Source organism: Mustela putorius, unplaced genomic scaffold, assembly GCF_011764305.1.
Source record: "Mustela putorius furo isolate JIRA1106 unplaced genomic scaffold, ASM1176430v1.1 tig00003834_pilon_pilon_pilon, whole genome shotgun sequence".
Lineage (NCBI taxonomy): Eukaryota > Metazoa > Chordata > Mammalia > Carnivora > Mustelidae > Mustela > Mustela putorius.
This window is the reverse complement of record NW_025421987.1, coordinates 99654500-99672161: the sequence shown is the minus strand read 5'-3', so window position 1 is coordinate 99672161 and position 17662 is coordinate 99654500. Positions and strand designations below refer to the sequence as shown.

General features: G+C 52.7%; 1 protein-coding gene across 2 annotated transcripts in view; it reads right to left on the bottom strand.

Moving 5' to 3' along the window:
* SEMA5B (semaphorin 5B) overlaps window positions 1-17662 on the bottom strand; it is a 113841-nt gene that overhangs the window by 69496 nt on the left and 26683 nt on the right. The gene's annotated exons all lie outside the window — the stretch shown is intronic.

Below are 17662 nucleotides of genomic sequence, written 5' to 3'. Positions count from 1 at the left end.
TCTTACCACCGCTCCCTCCCATTACGGGGATAATTAAGAATTGACTATGGTTGGCAAAAAGCATTCGACAGCCAACTTTTCATTTGGTTTTCCAAGTGCCCCCACCATCCCTGCCCACCCCGTAGTCCTCCCTTTCTTCCCCGCAGCCTTGCAGCCCCAGACCCCGGGGGCCCCCACCGCTCAGGTCTGCTGCCTGTAAACACACTTGGGGCCCCATGGAAACCACACACTGAATGGAGGGAAAGCAGGGAGGCCATTCACTCTCCTCTTATTCCACTGCCCCATTTCCTCCAGGCACCTTGCCTGGTGTCCCTTGGGCCTGGAGCCAGAGTGTATTTTTTTCGGCTGCCCTGGTCACCCGGGAATGGGGTGGGCTCAGATCCCAGGCCTGTCCCCCAGCTGGTCACTCTTTCTTTCAAGAGTCACTCTCTCTGATGGGCTATGGCAGGATTAGAAGGCTTCAGGAGGAAGACCATGCCTCAGATCACAGAAGAAGGGGTCACGACACCAGGCAACCTCTGAGACCAGCCCGCGGGCTGTGGGCAGAATTGCCACCTGTCTCCATCTCCCCCACCATGAAGCCTTGGCAGTGTCCTGCAGACATGAGTGCTTTTGTTACTGGCTTGTTGTCATTATTGGCAGTAGTGGGGTACCCGGCCTGCCTAACCCTTTGAGGGCAGCCCTAGGACTGGGGTGATCTCTATTGCCCCATCCCTGACGAGAACCACATCCCAGTCATCACACGGATTGTCTTCCTTTTTGTAGCTCCGTGTCACTGATTTCTAGTATTCTAAATTCTTTGTGCGGTCTCACTTTAATCTTTCCTGCTGTAGGTCCAATGAATTCTGGGTTGTTCTGGGTTCAGGAAGCTGAGGCCTCGGCTTTTTTGTATAATATATCATCAGGGAAACTAACAAACAATAAACCCCATAGAGACACACAGGCAGTCAATCTACCTTTTCATGGAGATGGAGATTGGAATGCAGAGAAGATTCTGGAATGGCTGCCAGCGTTCTCTTTCCGCACCTGGGTGGGTGTGAGGCACGAACCTTAATATAGCCCACTACTAAAACACCTATGTTGTGGTTTGTTATATTTGTTTTATAATATCTCAATTAAAGGTAAAAGGAAAAAATAAATCATTGTGGTGTTAAAAATAACCAGTCATTTGAGTCATTCTTCAGGCCCCCCTCCCTATGAGCTCTTCTTTGGGGGTAAAAAAACCCAATTTCATTATCATCTCCTCCAAGGTTCAGAGCCCCTGCACCAGATGGTTAGCCAAATCCTGTGACATCTGTCTTAAGGCAACCTTTCAACTGAGGTGCTGCTGGCCCACTGAAGAGGACAGAGTGGGCCCTTCCCCAAACTTCCAGAACAGGTAAGACTGTTTCGTGCTGGTTCACTAATCAATACAGGGAGATAGAATGTGGCCTGAGACTGCCTTTCCTGGCAACCTGGTAGTGAAGTGTGAGGTGGGGCCCATAGCCCTCACTGACCCTTCAAGGTTGGAAGTACTCAAATTGACCAAAAAGAACCTAAGACCCAGGCAGTTCATCTCAGCCCAGCATCTAGTAACTGCTCAGTAAAAGGTGGCTATTGTGACTCCCCCCATCACCACCGCTGTGAAGAAGGGGAGGGTGTGCCATGGTCATGGCACACGAAGGGAAAAGAGAAAGGAGGGCAGAGAGGCAAGGGCAGGTCACCCTCAGGGTTTGGCCCTAGAAAGACATTAATCCCTCAGCCTCCTAAGCGGCCCTGCCATGAAGGGGGGTAAATTGAGAAACAGCTGGCAGGGCGGAGAAAAGCCACCCCTGCCATCCTGCAGTGCTCTGCTTCGGAGGATCTGCCCACAGTTTTCCTGCTAACCTTCCCCATGCCCTTCTCATTGGCTGCCTCCCCTCAGGGCACCCCAGAGGCTCATTCACGTAGGGCCAGCCTCCAGGTATCAGAAGCTGTGAAAGCCGGTCCAAGTGCTCAGAGTGAGCCCCCCTCTGCCATCTGCCCGGCCAACCTCCCCACACCCAGAGCTAAGGAGGATGCCTGGCAAAGTGCTTGGGAGATCCTCACTCCCATCGTGGCCAGCGGACAGGCGTCTGGGTTTGACACTAGAGTCCTCTTTATTTGTCACTTGTCAGTTGGCGATGCCAATCTGACAATCCATGTCTTTTATTTTTTTTTTGAAAAATTTTATTTATTTACCTGAGAGAGAGAGAGTACATGCGAGCGCAAGTGGGGGGAGGGGTGGAGGCAGAAGAAGAGGGAGAAGCAGATTCGCTGCCCAGCAAGGAGCCTGATGCAGGGTTCCATCCCAGGACCCTGAGATCAGGACCTGAGCCCAAGGCAGATGCCTAACCGACCGAGCCACCCAGGCACCCCACGTCCATGTCTCTTTATACCCATCTGTGGTCTTCGGTTTGGGCCTGTGTCTTCATCTCTTTGCTTTCTCGCTCTCTGACACTCTCGGCCTCCTCTGCTCCAACCAAAAGCCATAGTAGAATTCTGAAATCACCTTAGATGGTTTTCTTTAAGAATGACAAAGGAACCTACAGAGGAGGAACGAAGAAGGAAGACTTCATCCTAAATTTGCTCAACACAGAAGATTCCCAAGGGATAAGACTGAAAATGTGAAGGCCTAGAAGAAACACATAAGGGGAAAAAAAAAAATTCCCCCCACCCTGGTTTGGTCCCAAGGACTTCTTTGAAACAGATTATTTCAAATATATCTCTGGATTCTGAAACTTTTTCAGAATGAATAAAGTGTTGAGGATGGAGTGTTTTTATGCTGTTTCTAAAAATTATGCAGTAAGATTTTATGTTAAACAAACTACATCTATCTTTTTGTCTGGATATAATGGTGCACCATGTTTGACATTCCTTTCGAAACGACCTCCAGAAAAATCAATTGTTCCTGGGAATCCAAATACATTTCCACTTATAAGTACAGAGGAAAGTAAAACAAATTGCTTTAATCAAGTATGGGAAAAAATTTTGTCCTCAGCAGCTCAAATTGTTGTGAAAGCCCTGGGTCCAGGATTCAGAGGCAGATCTGTGCACAGGTGAGAGGGAAACGGCCACAGCGCCTGACCAAGCCACGAAAACATGCCTCAGCTGCTCAGTGCTGCAGACAGTGGGCATTGCTGGGGGGCCTGGATCTAGGGAAAGCTGGGGGAGGGGGTGTCCAAAGCTAATGTCCCCAACATGCTCCCATCTGTCCCCAACTCTCACTGCACGTGGCTGCCATGGAGCCGTATTTGGAAAAACGTGACGCACGCAGATCAAGAGATAAGTTAACAGGTAAAAAAGGAGAGCAGATTATCTCAATCTAGGTGAATCCTCAGTTTCCAAGACTCTGGGAAGGCCCTAAAAATGCAGCGCTGGAAGAATCCAGAATGACTCAAGGTCGGGGCTCCGAGAATCTGGCTGGTTGGAGAACATTCTGCGGAGCAAATTGTGTCCGGTGAGATTGGGAACGTCTCTCTCTTTGCACAATTTCCTTCCTGAAAATAAGTGCTTTTCTGTCTCTCCCAGCAGCAAGTCCAGAAACCATAACGCTGTCCTTTGTCTTGTTCTAAGTGTACTGCAGATGGAGTCTTCTGTTCAAGGTTTTACTACTTCTTAAAAAAAAACGATCAGAAGAGAAGAGATGCCAGGCTTCTGAATGGGCAGGTGCTTTTACCACCGGAAACTTAGAATTAGCAGGATAGACTAGAAATTTGACATACCCAACAAACTCATTTTATTTAAAAAAAAAAAATCAATCATCTACAATCATTCTGATGTTTCAAAACAAAGAAGCATCCGATTTTGTGAAATCACCAAAAGGAAGTTTTATACAGGGGTGCCTGGGTGGCTCAGTCATTAGGTGACTGCCTTCGGCACAGGTCGTGATCCCAGGGTCCAGGAATTGAGCCCCCCATGGGCTCCCTGCTCAGCAGGAAGCCTGCTTCTCCCTCTCTCACTCCCCCTACTTGTGTTCCCTCTCTCGCTGTATCTTTCTCTGTCAAATAAATAAACAAACAAAAAAACTTAAAAAAGGAAAGTTTTGTATGTATGTTCATTTTCTATTATTTGAAAAAACATACCATCTCTTTTCCCTGTGTCTCCCAAATTTATGAGAATGCTTACATCCAAAATAAGACTCTTCTGGTGCTCCCCGGAAAGGAGGAGAGGCAGGGTGGAGCACTGGGAGGTGAGGCCGGCTCCAGGCGCAAGTGTGCATGCGTGGGTGTCTGTGTGTGTTTGTCCCCTCCCTCACTCCTTACCCCGCCCCTCCCCTGCAAACGGTGGACACAAGGGAAACAAGGGACACACACACACACACACACACACACACACACACACACGGGCATCCACTCAGCCAGGAAAACACTCTCAGCAGAGGTTAACCTCCATAAGCCTTCATTCTCTCTGCCCCCTTTAAAAGAGATTTGGAATTCCTTCCCCAACTTTGCTGCACTTTCCATGAGAATGGGGATGTTTCTGCATAAAACATGAGTGTGGGAGGGCAGGAGCTGCCGGCCTGGGGGAGCCTTGGGGAGCTGGGGGTTGGGGGGAGGAGTGGGCAAGGAGAACAGAGCAGTGGGGGAAGGGAAGGGAGGCCGTTTTCTCAGGCTGCATTTCTTGCAGGCTCCTTGGAGACCAGAGAAAGGCCGGGAAAGGTCTCAGCTGGGGCCGGCTGCTCACAGAACCAGCGCAAAGTGGGATGCTGGGTGTGACCCGATGGAGCCCGACCAGCAGGGGTTTGAGGACCTCCAGGAAACTGATGCCAGCTGTCTGCACCACGGAAGGAGAGCGGCTTTGGGCCAGGGGAAAGGCCTGCAGGGGAATGGAGGGAGCCCGAAGCAAATGCTGAGGACGGCGGCATGCCCCCCCCCCCCCGCCCCCCTGCTAGACCACTGGTTCACAGAGGGCAGGGACAAAAGTTCCATTTCCTTTGGGATCATCACAGAATCCAGTCTAGCGCTGCTTTTGTGAATGACTGCAGGGGGCCAGACAGGCTTCCTAAGCTGTTATCAGCACCCCGCCAGTAGGGTTTAGGGGTCTGCGAGAGGTCTCCTCACCGGCAAGCCGGTTATTAGTATTGCTTGAATTAACTCAGCAATGGGCTAAATGCCAGCAGCAGGAGAGAGATGTTAGGGCATTCTGCTCCTCCGGGGAGGGAGGCGTTATTAAAGTCACCGGCACAGGCCTCTGTGCACTGCTGTGGGGGGCCTGTGGAAAAGAGGGGAGCAGCTTGCAGCTGGCCGGCGGTTCTCAGGGCCGCAGCGCCCATAGCAGATGCCCTGTTATTGTTCACTAGACTGTGGCCCAGCTCCGCGGGTCCTCCCTAAAGCCCCTGGGATGCAAACCACCTTAAGTCCTTTCTGGAAAAAATGAAGGGTATAAATAGTGGGCTTTGTTTCTACTTGATTTGAGTTGGGGTTTTTTGGTTTGTTTTTTTTTTTTTTTTTTTAATTTTGAGAATTTAATGACGCCCTCGGGATAACTGGCCATGCTCCTGAGTGTGGCTGCTGTATTTTTGCAAGTCACTAGTTATTGCCAGGTGGAACATGATGAGCCCAGCCTTAGTATTGCAGTTGGAGAGGGGCCTGACTGGGTTCCAGCTGTGGTCCCCAAACGTGGGCTGAACCAGCATCACCTAGAGGGCATGTCCAACACAGGTTGCTGGGCCCCAACCCTGCCGCCTTTCTGTTTCGGTGGTCTTTTGGGGGGCAGGGCTGAGCGTCTTCACTCCTACCAAGCTCTCAGGTGCTGCTGATGCTGCTGGTCTGAGGACCTCACGATGAGGACCCCCATTCTATCTAGAACTCCCCTTCACTTTAGATGTGAGGGACAAGAGAAAGCATCGGGGCTTTAATGTAGAACCAGGTACCCAACAGCCCCTTTTCCAGAGCCCCCCCCCACCCCCCTACTCCCGTGGAACAGGGGAATGGGAACAGGGGAACGTGGAGGTGAGCTGAAGGAGAGGAAAAACACCAGACGCAGTGAAAATCCAACACAGTCCCTCTCTATACTCCGTGCGTTCAGGTAGGCTCTACAGAAACACCAGCCACGTGGCTCCCCCTGGAGGGTCTGAATGGGCCAGTGGGGAGGAAGGGACAGTCCCAGAGCCTGAACAGGCAGACCCAGCAGGGGGAGGAAAGGCCCGGGAGGGAGCGAACAGAACAGATCGTGGAAAGCAATTAACTGAGTGCAGAGAATTGAGGGGCATTGAGGAGCCTTCCGCCAGCCCCGGGGGAGCAGAGTTTAACAAGCCCCTTTAGGACTTGGCAGTTTGGGAACAGCTCTACTGCGACCCGCTGTGACTTGACCCCGCATCTCAGTTATCTCCCCAAAAGCCTTGGGGTGGAGCCTGGAAAGCTCTGCTGGGAGAAGAGCCAAAAAACCAATTAATCTGGACCTCAAGTGGACTCCCACAGATGTGTGCGGGCCACCTTGTCTCCACCAGCCTCCATCCTCCCCCTGGCTGTGAGCTCCGGGAAGCCAGGGATGGGGTCACCGGGCACAGGGCTAGCAAGCACTCTGTAAAAGCTGGATGACAAAACGGACGCCATAATGAATGTGGCCTCCGGCTCCCGGAGGGGTGGGCTCTGTCCTCGTATACTTCCTCAAGAGGAATCACATCTGCTTCAGATTTCAGGCTCAGTCCCAGGGCGGGGCTGGCCAGCAGCGCTCCTGCTGCTCACTGGCATGGGATGGGCAGAAGCGCCCTTCTACATGCCCTCTCCACATCTTTCTCTCCTTGATCCTGATGGGAAAAAATTCTTTTTGCCTCTGCCCAGCACAGAGCACATGCGCTGACAGTCTGACCACTACTCAGGGGACTGGGCTGGGAATCTGTGACGCTCTCAGAAGCTTCTCATGGCCACCCTACCAGTTCCTGGGCTCAGAGCCCTGCTGTTTCCCAGAGGCCACACAGAAGCAGCGGTGGGCCAGAGGGGGCTGGGCTAGGGTTGCTGCCTAATGTTGCCAGGGCTCACTGATGAGCTCTCTCTCTGGAAGAAACAAGGGCCTCTGTGCCTCTGAGTGACCTCTCTGTCCCTGTTCCAGGGTGGATGAACTTCATGGAAGTCCTGGAAGTTTCATAAATCCAGGCCTGGCCCTGCCTGCAGGCCCTGGGCTCCTCTAAGACCCACCAGCTCAGAACAGAACAGAATAATAGGTGAGGACCCAGCTCTGTCTTAGGACCACGACACCGCAAACCTCAGAGCCTTACCACAACACTATGGGTTCAAAAGCTGCAGGTCACAGAGTTCTGTGTTGCCCCCAAACTCTCCGTGTAATGAGATTTCTCTCCCCTTCTCCGTGGCCCATCAAGCTTTTCAGGGAAAACTGGCTCACTGAGGGACATGGGGGGTAGAAAGGGAAGGTCAAAGGCCCCCAAAGAGTTGCTGGGGCAAAGAGTCCACGTAGTCGGGTGAGACCGTGGAGAGTCGGGTGGAAGGACGCTGCACTGTGGCTCATCGGGGGTGACTAGAGATGCCAGGGGCCACCGCCCAGCCACCTCCACATCCCTGCCATCGAGATGCTGTTTGGTGGGAGCCTGTAAACTTACCCACCAGAATCAAGGCTCACTAGGAGACATAATCTGCTGCAACTGGACCACACAAGGCATTTCAAAGCCCAGCAGGCCGATTAGGCGATGATTTGCCGGCTTGTGCACCTGAAGCACCTCTCTGTTCTATCCACAAATTAGAACGTGGCCATAATTTCTCTGCAGCATGGGGCTCTCTGTAAGTCCCTCCTCTGTGCTGGGGGTAAAAGAGTCTACCGTCCAGCTCAGAAGACAAGTTTCAGCAGAGTACGTGGGAGGCATGGAAAAAAAGTGCTGGCACCTTGGTTACTCAAGGAGGAAGGATAGACACTCCTTAGCCAACTTCTCTACGTGCCCCCGCAAAGTCACTGTCAGCAAAAAGGTCCAATGCTTTCTCTCTCTCTCTCTCTCACACACACAGACCATGTTGCCTCCCACCCGCATTATAGGTTCTAAAATATCTCCACCTTCAGGAAGTCCTCTTGAATTGATAAAGAGCAAGACCACTGTGACCCCACAGAGGTTCTGATAAGCAAAAAACTCAAGAACTTTCTTCTCCCCTTGTCTAGTCTTCCTCAGAAATAATTTGCCTAGAAGAATGAAACTTAATCTAGGCAAGGCACAGAATCCTTTGGATTGGTTTATTTCTTTATTGGTACATAATAGGATGTCCACCTCACTCTGCAAGTTTCCCAAGGCAGGGCTCGCTTCCACATCATTCATTCAGGACAGGGTCCGAAAGCTGCAAGCAAGTATGTGTGTATATACATGTACACATATGTGTGCATTTACACTTGGCCCTGGGGACTGGACCCATCCTGGCTTCCATGCTGCTTTTGGCTTTAGGGCAAATGTCAGGAAGAAATGGTGGTATCCTGCAGTGGGATTTTCTTTCCCAGGCCCCATCTCTCCTGGGGACTCCTACCCAGCTCCTCTGAGCCTCACCACGATGTTTCCACTAGGAGATCTGGAAGTTGGCGGAGTCAGGGGAGGACTAGAAGTGATTCTCAGGCCAGACTGGGTGGGAATGTGAGATCACTCAGGCCCAGAACCCAGGTGTCTGCATTCCAGGACCAGAGATGGCTACACTTCACTTGGCCACACTGGGCGCACACCCATGAGGCCGAAGAAGAGAACATAGCAAGAGGAGCACTAACCTGAACCAGTAATTCTCAACGAGTATAATTTTGTCTCTGGGACAACATTTGATAATGTCTGGAGATGATTTTGGCTGTCACAAAAAAGGGTGCTACTGGTGGGTAGAACCCAAGGATGCTGCTAAACATCCTACAAGGCACAGGACAGTCCCTCCACCCCACCAAGAATTATCCAGCCTTAAATGTCAATGGCGCCACCATTGAGAAAACCCACCCTAACCACACACTGCCGCCCCAGCCCCCTGCTGTGATTTTGGAATCATAAGATCGAAATTCTCAAATGAGTCAGAATCCCAGTTTTCCACCTATGCGTTAGATTTCAGATGGGCCCCAAAGGATTGGGGTGTAATAGGACATGGGGGTACAGAGTTGTCCCCCCCCCCACGATCTCCAGAAAGCTGGAGATGTTCCCCAAAAGGACTTCAGATCTCATCATGTCCAAACACATTCCCTGTATGAAATTCATGCAGATATAAGCAAAGACTGTGCCATCGTAAGGGAGCAGAAAACACGATCATCGACACATCTGAAACGCTAGAAAGTGGGCCTTTGACCATGGAGTCCAAAGAGACAGTGGAGGGCCCATGTAGGAATATAAGAGGTATCAGGGAGCCTGGGTGGCCCAGTCGTTAAGCACCTGCCTTCGGCCCGGGTCATGATCCTGGGGTCCTGGGATCGAGCCCCACATTAGGCTCCTTGCTCAGTGGGGACCCTGCTTCTCCCTCTCCTTCTGCCTGCTCCTCTGTCTACTTGTGATCTCTCTCTGTGTCAGATAAATTAACAAAATCTTGGGGGGAAAAAAAGGAATATAAGAAGTATGACTTCATGCAGCATGGGGCGGCCTCCCAGACCTCCTTGTTCCCAGAGGCGGCCCACGCTGAAAACATGTCTGTAACCAGCAAGGCCCACGCTTTAGAGGGGTAGGTAGGGAATGGAGTGATGACAGAGAGCCCCTGGGTCCCAAGGCTGCGTCTCCCCGGCCTGGAGACGGAGACCTGCCCCCGTCCCAATGTCTTGTGCTGGTAGTGCCAGGCACAATCTAGCCCTCAGCAGCCCAGTGTGCACGCGAGCAAGGAGAAGAACCGAAGGGCCCTCTCTGATGGCCACAGGGCAGAAAACAAGAGGGGAACCTCACTCAGCCCTTCGACCCACAGGGGCTGGGCAGCAAGAGGGCAAGTTGGCCCCAAAGCCTGAAACACCCATGAGGAGCGGGCATTCAGGGGCGGCCATTCCTCCACACAGCCCTAGACACATCCCCCCCCAACCAGGATGGGGACTCAGTGAGACAGGCTTCTTCTTCCAAGGTTCCCTCAGTCCTCTGAAAAAACACTTGCGGCCCCAGGTGCGTGAAAGCTCACCTCCTTAGCCTGAGTTGGCCCTGCTCCCTAGATTTTCCACCCCACCCAGCTGGCATGAGGTGAGGCAAATTCATATCTATTCTCTGAAAATAAATGGCAGAGATAGCCACGTGGCAGAGCTAGCCACGGTGACTCATGTGGGCATGGCCAGTGAACACAAAAAGGCACATCTGTCCAAGTACTCACCACTAGCAGCTCAACCGTGGATACGCAAGACCCAAACACAGCACAGGCAGGAGAAGCGATCCCGAGGAAACCAGCTCCTTGAGCCTGGCAGCCCAGCTGTCTGTCAGAGCCCAGGCAAGCTGCCGCACACCTGCTCCTCACCCCCAGCACTAGCGCTGAGGACCCTAGTCGCAGCCTGGGGGCAGAGCCCGGGTCACAGGGGAGCCCAGTTCCCAGGTCTCTGAAATGGACTGAGGGCTTCCTTAGGATGATGAAGGGCCAGGGCTTGAGTCCCTGCTAGTGTCTCTCAGTCCAGGGGACCAAGGCTGCTGCTGCCACTGCTTTCAGAAACATTTGCTGGTAAAATCAACCCAGGCTTCTGCGCTCAGGTTAGCAAGGAAAGCTCTCGGTCCAGCCTGGGGGCTCTGGCAGCCCGGTCCGGCCACCAGAAAGGCAGGACACAAGACAGCGGCCCGCCTGAGTGGCTCCGATTGTCCCTCCCTCTGCTGAGCCTTGCTCCCAGCACCAAGACAAAAGCACTGGAAACAGCTCGCTGCCCCAGCCCCAGCCGGTGGCACACCAATCGCCAGTTCCCAGGCTGTCCTCCCAGCCACCCCACCAAGGGCTGGCTCTGCCTCCTGAGTTTCTTCAAAGGCGCCTAAGGATGGTTTAGGATGATTTATCCTCACGCAGTAGACTGCTCATCCCAGAAATACTTCAACTTTGGCTGGACCAGAGAGCAGCAGGGCAATGCTTACGGAGACAGAGAAAAAGAGACCTGCGAGAGTTCGTGTGTGTGTGTGTGTGTGTGCGTGTCTGTGTGTGGGTGTGCATGTGAGCAGGAGTGTGAGAGGCAGGGTGTGTGTATCTTCCTGGGGTGTCTGTCCCTCTCTCTCTCCTCCTGGGTTTTGAGCCTGAGGGTGTGTGGGGGGAGGGATGGGTGGTGACAGACACAGATTCCAGAACAGGCAGGAGACGCCATCCCCCTTCCCGCCCCGCAGGGTGATAACGCCACCCCTCCAGCTCCTGCCGCCTCCACAGCTGCTGCTGTCAGCAGTCAGCTTCCTCTCCCTCACACTCTCGGGGAACAACTTCGGAGGAAGCAGTGTTTCACAAAAGTCAGCGGCACCATCTCTCCTGTTCCCAGCCCGTGTCCTTTTCTGTCCCCATTTTGGTCACTCGCCTCCCTGCGCCCCTCCCAAGGCCCATGCTCCCGAAGAGAGCCCAAATACCTCCCCCATCTTCTTCCCATCACAGACCCACATCCCTCTTCTCTATCTTCCGCAGGGGTCCTGGGCTAGAGGAGAAGGAGAAGCCAGCCATCATGGAACTTCCCGTCAGGGAAAATGGAGAAGCCGCCAGCTGGGTGAAGGACCTGGAACAGGATGAGTGCTTTGGAGAAAGACCACCAGGGTCCCGCCCAAGACCTAAAGGTCATGAGCTTGACCACACTAGCTGACCACCCAGGTAGCTTGATATTGTAGGTAATGGCTTGGGCTCAGGAGTTATGCCCAACTAGGACTTTGAAACTCACTAACCGTGGCATCCTGAGCAAAGTGCCAAACCTCTGACATTCTGTGTCCCTGCACAAAAACTGGGAATGTTAACATCTACTTTATGGGACTGCTGTGAGGAGTCAAAGAGATAAAATATGTAAGGTGCCTCCCCCATGCCTGGCCCATATCAGGCCCTCAGGAAAGCCTGGTCCCTACTTTTCTTCATCTGTGGAATGCCGAGATGGTTGAGGCGGGTCCTTACAACGGGAAGGTCTCCAGGTGGGCTGAGCAGAGAAGGGCTCGGCTCTGAGACACAGAGAGCAGTGGAGAAGGAGCAGGGCCAGTGTGTAGAGCTGGAGGGGAGAGGCTGAAGGGCGGAGTGTTGGGAAATGGAGCCCAGCAGAGGAGGCAGAACAGAAACGGAGCAACTGTGCTGGAGAACAGGACCCATAGGAACCGTAGGAGAGAAATGGGCACGGTTGCTGGTACTGGTGGCAGAGAGAGCCGCCCACCCAGAACGAAATGTTAGTTTGGGGTTTTCTGGAAAAGAATCCAGAGACTGAGGCAGAGAGTGGCTGGATCAGCACCAATAATCAGAAGCCAGAATGGACAGGGGCGTCTGGCTGGCTTAGTCAGTGGAGCATGTGACTCTTGATCTTAGGGTTGTGAGTTTGAGCCCCACGTTGGGTGTAGAGATTACTTAAATAAATAAATGAATCTTAAAAAAGAAGAAGAAGATAAAGCCAAAATGGACAAACTGAAGCCTAAATAGAAGAGAGCCAACTTTACCAGATTCTTCCAGAAAACCCTCGATAATCATCAGTGCCAACAGGGATGATGTGGGGCCCCCAACCAAAGGATCTGGGCCTGGAGACAGCTCCAGGGCTAAAGAGGTGGTAAGCAGGGGCTGCCCATGAAGGTCTCACTTCACAGCTGCAATGGGTTTGTCTAGGCTGCAACTGGCGCACATTCTGAAGCCCTTTCTGGCAGAGGAAAGGCTAAGAAAGCCTCGTACCCAGACTCAAGAGGTGGGCCTGACTCTGTTGGACAGGGAGGGGAAACAGAGAGTGCTTCGAGGCAGCCCAGTACCCTGGAGCAATAGGGGAACCGAGGGGTTTGGGCTCCAGTCCCCACTCTGCCGGTAACTGGCCAGGGTACTGACCTTCTCTGGCCCTCTGTATCTTCCTCTCTGAAATGAGACCAGATCTGTGGCCTTCAAACTTTGTTTCTAGCAGCCGAAACCATTCTTCAAATGCAAACTTCTCTAGAATATCTTTATCTAAATCAGATAAAAGCAGAGTTACACAGATGGGCGGGGACGGGGCCCTGGATGCTCTGCCTCTCTCAGCAACTCTCGAGGAGGCTCAGGGAAACCCCAGAGCTCCTCCAAGAACAAAGTCTAAAACTACAGCACTAGCTGTCTCTGGAGTCCTTTCACCTCTCTGACACCAAGGCTTTCTATCCCCAGGGGAAGCGAAGAAGCTACCAGCTAGGATGGGCACCAGTTAGAGAGCCTAGTGTGAGGGGGTCCTAAGAAAGGGAGCAGGCTACCCGCCTCGGAGCACCTGCTGGGGCTGGGAGCTGTGGCCACAGATGGCAGAGGGGAGGCCAGCCCTCTTCCAGGCTCCAGGGTGATAAATGTACTACACAGAGAGGCCAGATGGATGCCCCTGGCTTTGGCACAGCGGCTCCTCCAGGAAACACTGGGCCGCTTTTCATACCCTGGATTGTTGCAGACTCCCGCTCTCCCCAATTCAGCCAAATCATAAATCTAGCCTGCCAGGGGAGCTGGCTGCCCTGACCCCGGCCCTGTGCTTCCCCCGTCTCGGCCTTGCCTCATGCCAAGATGGCGATCCAGACACAAGCAGCAGAAGGAGGGATCGTGGGTGGAGCTGGGCCACATGGACCGAAGGTCCCAGCTTGGCTTGGCGTTCCAGAACTCCTTCATCCAGACTTTTCTCTTTTTGCCTCTCGAATCACTGCCTCGGGCTTTTACCACGCCCCCCTCACACCAGCCTCCTCAGTCGAGAGTTACGGGAAATCGGGGAGTTCCACAACACCTCGAAGCCCGAGTCTGCCTTCTCCCTTCCTGGAACCTTCCTCCTGGCCCAGCCCCGCCTCAGCTGTTCTCACCCAGGCACAGGCTCCTCAGCTGGAGATGCAGACACAGCCCACGACTGACAGCCGCCCGCATTCTCTGTCTCCCAGAGGGAACACAAACTCCCTCACCAAGGGAAGGTTTTATGTGTCCCTTGGTCCATCTTTGGTCATTTCTTTCCCACTCCCCATCCCTCTGCCTCTCGTCTAGCCACGTCCCCAGACGTGAAAGGTTCCTAACAGGATCTCCCCTGGCTCCCTGCCCCCAGCCTTCCCTGCCTCTCTTCTCAGTGCTTTTTATTGCGAATTCCGCGTGTGAATTTGGGTGGTACTTTATGGTTTATAACCTGCTTGTTTTACCCCAGGGCCCCAGTCTTGCATTTTAGGTGTGGAAGGCACGGCCCAGAGGCCCTGACTCACCAGAGACTAAACCTCTGAGCTCTGTGTGTTTCTCATTTTACCGTGGTTTTTTTCTCCTCACCTCTATCCCTACCCTCCTCTCCCCGCCCCTTTCTTTCTGGTATCTCTTCTCAGTCCCATCCCCTGGTGCACAGATGAAGAGACTGAGGCCACGTTATGTGGCTGGGTCCCCAGGCTTCTTCCCTTAGCTCCACCAAGGCACGTGGGTGCCTGTGGGAGGCCAAGAGGGGTGATGGATTTCTTAAGTCAACCTGATTTTATTACTTGAAGCATTTCTAGGGCAGGACACAGACAAATGCTTGCTGGCGTGCTCCCTCCCTCCCTCTGCAGCAAAGACTGCATCTCTGCATAATGTTTGCACCCTATTTCACTCAGAAGGGAAAGGTCAAGGTCTTCTGTCTCTGCAGTCAATGTCATCAGTCCAGGACTTGGAGAAGTTCTCCTGCTTGCTCTCTGCCCCCAGTCCCAGGCCAGGAGACCCTGCCCCTCCCCATATCACACAGCTGGGGGTGGTTCTTATTGTTCTTTGGTCTCCTTACTGTTTGTCTCCCTGGGACAGAGATCCTCCCCACTCCTGTGGATCACGATTTCTTGTCCTCACACCCCCGTTTTAGGGCATCCCTCCCTGAGATGCAACCTCAGGGGGCCAGAAAACACTGAGCGCCACCGTGCTGGGGACTGCCATGCTGGGCTCGGTGGCAGGCGTGGCTGTGTCCCACTCTCAGCCACAAGGGCACAGCTGGTCAAGAACCATGGAGCCTCCCTAGGAGCCCCCTAGGAGCCCTCTGATCGCAGATTGGATGACTTCACTGCCCATACCCTCCTGATCTTTCCCATGCCCAGGGCCAGCCCACAACAATGTATCTTGGGTAGTTTGCAGACCCTCCATAGGGAGGCCAGTAGAGGTAGCCTGCCAGGCAGGACAAGCTAGCCCTAGTAAGGTAGAAGGGACATGGGCTTTGGAATCAAGAGGCTTTGAGCTGAATCCTGATGATCACTTATTAGCAACTTAACCTTACCTTGAGTGAGCCACCCCTTTGAGCCTCCATTTCTCATCCGTTAAATGGGGGAGATAAAAGTTCCAAGCTTATCTATTTCACCAGGTGTAGGAGGATTAAACAAGACAATGCAGGTGAACGTGTTCTGGAAATGGATGTAAGGCAGAAGTACAATTCCCCAGATCTGCAAGTCTGCCAATATTCCACTCTATCCACATGGCTCCAAGCCTACCCTGAGAGGTGGCTCATTTTGTTTTAGGACAGTGCCACCTAGCTTTCTCTATGTGTGGCTTTGATCCTGACTCCTGGCCTCCCAGAGTCCCCAGGTAGGAGCTGGTGGGTGGCTCTAGGCTCCCTCTTCCCAAGGGCTCCATTAGGAGAAAACACAATCCGAGTCTCATCCACTCAACTCATTACAAGAAGTGGAGAGATTTACTTCTGAGGCCTTCATTATCACCTAATTGTGTTCCCACTAAAAACTCATTAATTAGCCATTCTGAAGCTGTCAGCACATTTAAATAGACTTGTAAACTTACAAACTTTTAGAGTTGGAAGAGAACTTTGGCAACTCCAACCTGTTTAACACACTTAGGCTAGCAATGAAGAAGGTGAGGCCCAGAGAGGTTAAATGACTCAACCAAGTTCACACAACAGGCTAGTGATAGAATCAGAGCTCGAAACCCAAGCCATTGACTTTTTTTTTTTAATATTTTATTTATTTATTTGACAGAGCTCACAAGTAGGCAGGGAGGCAGGCAGAGAGAGAGAGAGAGGAGGAAGCAGGCTCCCCGCTAAGCAGAGAGCCCGACTTGGGACTTGATCCCAGAACCCTGGGATCATGACCTGAGCCAAAGGCAGAGGCTTTAATCACTGAGCCACCCAGGTGCCCCCCAAGCCATTGACTTCTAGCCCAAAGACCCTCCTTCCCACTACATCACTCTTCTAAAGCAAAGTAATGTCACCCCTTACCTGTCTCCTCTATCCTTTTCTCAAAGGAGCGATTCTAGATTGAGGTATGACCCTAGCTGGAAGAAAATATAAATGTGGAATTTTAAGTAGATATTTTTAAATGATGATATATGTACCTGAGCCTAGGAGTGATCAGCTCTAACATGTCAATGGGCCTCATGTTTCCTGGGAGTGGGGGCAGCAGTGGTCCTCCCCTTACTGGACAAGAGCAGACACAGACACTGGACCTCTGGAGCTAGAGGCTGCTCTGTGGATGCCACCAGCAGCAAGCCAGATGCGGAGTCTTGGTCCCCAGCTGGATATCCTACTCAAAAGCTCTGGAGTGGGGCCCAAGAACCTGCAATTTGAGTACCACAGCCTAAAAGAGGTTCTAAAAAAGAAACAGGAACAAACATAAAGAAATACTATGGAGAGAGAAAAAGAGAAATACCATAGAAATAGACTTCTAACGAGAGGATCCGAGAAGCCGCCCTCCAGAATGATCGAATGGAATGAGGGCAAGAGGGAGGAGCTGGACAGGGGCCAGAGTCAAGGAAGCACAGCGTCCCGGGCTGGGGGGCTCGGGTCCAGGACCCTGGGTAAGTGCCTGGGGCCAAGTTTCTCAGTCCTGGTGGCTGGGGGCCCAGCTGTTTATGAGGCAAATGTCTGCTAGGACCACAGCTTCGACCTTAGGCTGAGGGGTGGTCCTGGAGGCCCATCAGGAAGAGGGAATGTTCTCTGGCCCTTGTGATACATGGGCAGTCCTAAGTCTCTATGTCTATCAACACATCAAATTCTACTTCAACTCTGTGAAATGGGGGCACCCGCTGTAGTGGGAAATGAAGGAGGCAGTGGGGAGATGCCCTGACTCCCAGAGGCTGGGCTCCCTCTGGGGTGGGGGGGTGGGGTGACAAAGGAGCTGGCCAAACCACAGGAGGGGTGCCTGGGAGGAGCAGGGAACTGGGCTGCTGCAGGAGGTGTAGGCAAGGGTGATGCTGGCCTGAAAAGGGAGAGAAGAAGAAGAAGCCATAAAGCCAGACACAGACGCTTGAAGGGGAAACCCCAGGTGAGTCTGGGATTCCCTCAATTGTCTTCCCTTAACCCCAGCATCTCATTCTCTCATACGGTTGGCCAGAGCGGCCGCAGTCCTCCGAATCTCAGAGGGTGACCTTTCCCACGGAGGCCAGGGTAGCAGCGAGAGTATCAGGCAGAAAAAGAGAAACAAGTCTGAGAACCCAAGCCACTGACTTTAGAGAAGGAACTATCCCTCTACCACCATTTTTTAAAAGATTTATTTATTTATTTGAGGGGGTGGAGCGGGACAGAGGGAGAGGGAAAGAATCTCCAGGAGGCTTCTCGCTGAGCTGGGAGCTCCATGTGGAGCCCCATGTGGGGCTCAATGCCCGGCTCTCCTAGGGGCTTGACAAAGTGCGGGGCTTGATCTCACAACCCTGAGGTCATGACCCTGAGATCTTGACCTGAGCCGAAA